A 4,795-nucleotide genomic window follows, 5' to 3' on the forward strand; every position below is an offset into this window, starting at 1 on the left:
GCCAAAGTGTAACCTCAGTTTTTAAAAGTATATACTGTGTCATAACAGAGCAGTCATTTCAATTTAAAAAAAAAAAAAGACAGGAGCCTCAAAAAGATCAGTAGACACTTAAAACTGGAAATATAGAAAATAACTACAGGCTATTTATTTCCCTCCTTTTCCCCTTTTTGATAATGCAACCCAGACCACAGAGAGGAAGCTCAGAAACTGCAGATATGCAAAGAATGGCTCCTAGCAAATATAGGAAGAAACAGACATCTTCAGCTGTCCACTAGTTTTTCTAATAGTAATGGCAAATATTTCAGAACTCTGGCTTTTGCTGTAAAGAAAGATTATCACTGGCAACCACTACTTAAAACAGCATTTTGGGTTAAGCATGACATTTAAATGTTCTAAAACATATGCACACATTTATATATTTAGAAGCTAACAACTCAATATTATTAACTTAAAAAAATTTTCCCTTTTGGTTTGATAAAAATGCTCTGAAAGACAGGAGTATTTTTGTTGTTGTTTGAAGTGTAAAGTTATAACTCTCCTCCACTGCTATGTTTGTGGCAAAATAGCTTATATCTAGAAGCATCAGATTCCACTCTTCCCAGTCCTCACTTTTAACACAGATTCTACAATGCACTGGATAACTTCTTTTCTTATTCAAAAGTTCTTTTGTGGGGGAATTCAGAGGAACAGGGATGCAACATCTTTTTAGAGAGAAGATGGAAATATTTTTTTCATTCTTGGAGCACTACATGTTTAAAAAGTCTGAATTGGCAGAAGGGAGTAGAGACTCCCTGAAAGACAGTAGGCTCCAGCAAATTATGGCTACTGCTTTTTCCCAGTGCATACAAGGTAGAAGTTATACATTTGTACCCATATACTCTGTTCTCTGCTTTAATACTTAAATTCATCCTCATCAGAAGTATCAGTATTCAAGCCAAAATTAGAAACTCTCAAATGGCTTGGGTGGGCATTGAAGCCCTTCCATTTCTCTTCCCCCCCAAAAAAATGAAGTGTGTCTACTCATGGGTTGGATTCATCAGTTAAAACAAAACAAAACAAAACAAAAAATTAAAAAAGAAGCAAACCGCAAGGAAAAAACAAAAAACAAACAAACAAAAAAGCAATCTCTATGAGGTAGCTGAGATCAACTTCAAAGTCCACAATACAAACAAAAATGCTTAATCAGTGCTCAGGCATTTATTAATGAATACTGTCAGGATAATTAGTAAACATTTTCTTTGGACACAATACACAGATGCCTACAAACACATAGGAATCCTGAGATAAATCTTTTACATAGTGAGGGTGAAAAATAAACCTATGCATGATGGAAGTGGTCCTCTTGATAAGGAGTGAAACAGTGCCTTGTGGTCAATAATCAGCAGAACTCAGTGGTCTGTTCAAAAGTGCTCTGACCTCCCAGAAAGATGTGGAGACTACCTGCACCAAACTGGATGACTCAAAGATAGCTCTAAAGTCCCTGAGAAGAAACCTTGGCTCTCTAAAATCCACTGGCTCAAGGACAACTGGACAACAAACAATCTCGGGGGACCACTTTCCATTGGTGCTCTTCTATCTCATCTCTCCCTTCTGACATCAACCCTCAAATCATCCCAAACTAGACTCCCAGGGGAAAACCCTGCTCCCTCCAGTCCTCCTATTTATGTCCTTGATTTTTTTAAAATGTCAGCTCACATACATACAATGCTATTTTATTCCAGAGTTTTGTTAATGAATGGCTTAAATACTTTTACATAGCTGCCTGGACCTATAAAAGCTACTCATTATTCTAATACTAGGGGCATTATATATATATATATATATATATATATATATATACATATACACACACATATGTATATTAATCATTATATATACAAGGACACATTTGTATGTGAGCACACACCCCTCCTCGCCATAGTAATACACTGTCATTGAGCAGCATCCCTTTTGCAAAGCAAACTAAGGCTGGGGTCTCTTGGGGTAGGGACTGAAATTGTAGGGCAAAGAGAGAGTGCCTGGAGAAAATGAGTATTTCCAATAGGAGAAGCCCATGACTCCTTCACCACTACAATTGCCAGACTTCCATCACCATCATCCAATCATCCCTGATGGCCCTCTTAATCCCAATACCAAATGGGTTGCAAAGGAGTCGAGTACACCACTGGCAATACAGAAAAATATGAAAGACAAGCCCAAAAAAGAGGAGGAAGAAGAAAACCTCATCCTATTAAGTTATGTCTCCAGAGTGTTATTGTAGACCAATGATGGTAAGGTTGAAAAATCTATTCCACCACCTCCTACTAAGATTCTGCTGGAGTGGTTTAGCATGTTTTTGCTCTTTGTAATTACCCAGGATGTTTTTGGCTTCTTCTGCATCCTTTAAGGGGTTTTCTCCATACTCGTCTTTTAGTTACTGCCAAAAATGGTGAACTTCATTCTTTTTCAAACTCCTGGAGCTGCTTCTGGAAATCCAAGTTGGGATTGGCACAAGTCCTTCCAGTTCGAAACATGTGTCATGCATCTTCCCAGCCGATATCAGTAATCATCATGATGTAAGCAACCACGAAGGTCACACTTCTGGAAACGTCAGCCAGACAGTGTGTAAGACAGCCCTCACCTCTAAGTTGGCATTCATGAATGAACCTAATACTCTCTTTAAAATGCCTTGTCAAGTTCTGAGAGGGGGAACCAACTGCAGCAATACTCAGGTACTTAAGTCTCTTGAGTATAATTCTGGCGCACACATGGAGAGAGAGAATGTAACTTTATTCTTGCGCAGCTGCTTGGTATTTCTCCCATCTTTACAGATGTCAATGTAGAGACCAGGAAGTATCTTGTTCATTCCCCATTCCCCATAATGGCTCTAAGTGAAAAGAACATAAGCACCCTTGGAAATGTGGCTGCAGGATTGCTAAACTGTTACAACAGGAAGATGAAAATCAGGAAAGGAAGGAGGCAGTAGGAGGGAATGGATTACATGAAAGATAATAATAATAACAGAGAAGGAGATGTTCAGTACTTTTCTTTTCTTTTTCTTTTCCCCTTTTTTGGTTTTCTCCAGGAACCAGGAGATCAGGCACCTAGGGACTTCCTTAGTCTGTGACCAGCTGAACTAAAAGGATTCTTTTGCCAGGAAAAAATTCTCAGTTTCTTGAAGCACAATACTATTACATCACAATCATAGAAACCAACTTTTTCAGCCATTCCACAACGGATGGACATTCCTTCAATTTTTAGTTCTTTGACACCACTAAAAGAACTGCTATAAATATTTTTGTACATATAAGTCCTTTTCCTTTAAAAAAAAATCTCTGGAATATAGATATAATAGTGGTATTTCTTTGTCAAAGAGGGTATGCATGACTTTATATTCCTTCGGGTATAGTTCTAAATTATTCTCTAGAGTGGTTGAATCAGTATACAACTTCAGTAGCATATTAGCCTTTTCATTCTTCCATATCCCTTCCAACATTTGTCATTTTTCTTTTATTTTCTTATTAGTCAGGTATATCAGTATGTATAACAGGTATATAGCTCAGAGTTGTTTTAATTTTCACTTCACTCATCGAGAATGATTTAGAAGTTTTAAAAACAGATGTTAAAATCGTTTTTACATGTAGCTGAGGAAAAACACAATACCAAATTTAAAAAGAAAAAAAAAGGACTGTGAATAAGAAATTTTGACTATTATAAATATCCAAATTAATTACAAAGACCATATGAAAAAACATATCATCTATATCCAAAGAGAGAATTGATAGATAGAAGTATGTATAGAATAATAGAATGTGTATAATTATACACATACATACAAATATACATACATACATATACCTCATTGGATGTAATGGTAGCATTTCTAGGACTGGGGAGGAAGGAAGGGAGGGAAAAGGGGAAAAATTTATGTGATAACTTTTATTATATATTTAAAAGGAATAACAAATTGTACATAATAGATTTGTAGTTTCATGTGTACTCATCTTTTTATTATGCTATATTATGGAAATGCTTGCTTTCATCCATACATTTAAAATAAAATAAATAAATATGGAAAGGAAAGAGTAACTTAGAGCATTTTTCTATGACTAAGTTTTGATTATTTTGTCTGAAAACTGCCTGTTCATATACTTTGATCATTTATCAATTGAGGAATGGCTCTTATTTGTATAAATTTGACTCAGTTTTCTATACATATGAGGTATAAAGTCTTTATCAGAGAAACTCACTCTAAACTATTTTTTTCACAGTAATGATTACCAAGGGTGTGTTTTCCTCCATCCTATTTTGCCCATTTTTTCTACTCACCATCCCCTTTTACTGTGTTTATTTTCAAGAGTGTTTTGCTTCTGAATTTAATTTGCTCAAACTGTACTCTCTTCTATCAGCTCTCACCACCTTTCTCTTTTCTCCTTCTTTTTATACTTTCATGTGCAGTAAGATAGGTTTCTGTACTCCACTAAATCATTCCCTCTTTGAGCCAGTTTTGATAAGAATAAGATTCATGTGCTCTCACTTCCTCCATTATCCTCCCCACTGTAAACTGTCTTTCAGGCCTTTTTATGTCAGTTAATTTATCCCATTCTTTTTCTCCCCTTACTCATCTTAGTGCATTGTTCTTTCTCCCCTCCTAATTTTAATTTCTTTTAGATATTCATACCACCACAGTCAACTCACATCTATGCTTTCTTATCTATGTGTAATCTTTCTAACTGCCCTGATAATGAGAAAAATTTTAGGAGTTATAAATATAATTTTTCCATGTAGAAATTGAAATAGTTTAACCTTATCAAAT

At 35.6% G+C, this 4,795-nt stretch overlaps 1 pseudogene; it reads right to left on the bottom strand.

The window, feature by feature from the left end:
• Positions 1-521: 521 nt before the first annotated feature.
• LOC100915739 lies at positions 522-2,845 on the bottom strand (annotated as a pseudogene).
• Positions 2,846-4,795: the final 1,950 nt, after the last annotated feature.

This window comes from Sarcophilus harrisii, chromosome 1 (genome assembly GCF_902635505.1).
Source record: "Sarcophilus harrisii chromosome 1, mSarHar1.11, whole genome shotgun sequence".
NCBI lineage: Eukaryota > Metazoa > Chordata > Mammalia > Dasyuromorphia > Dasyuridae > Sarcophilus > Sarcophilus harrisii.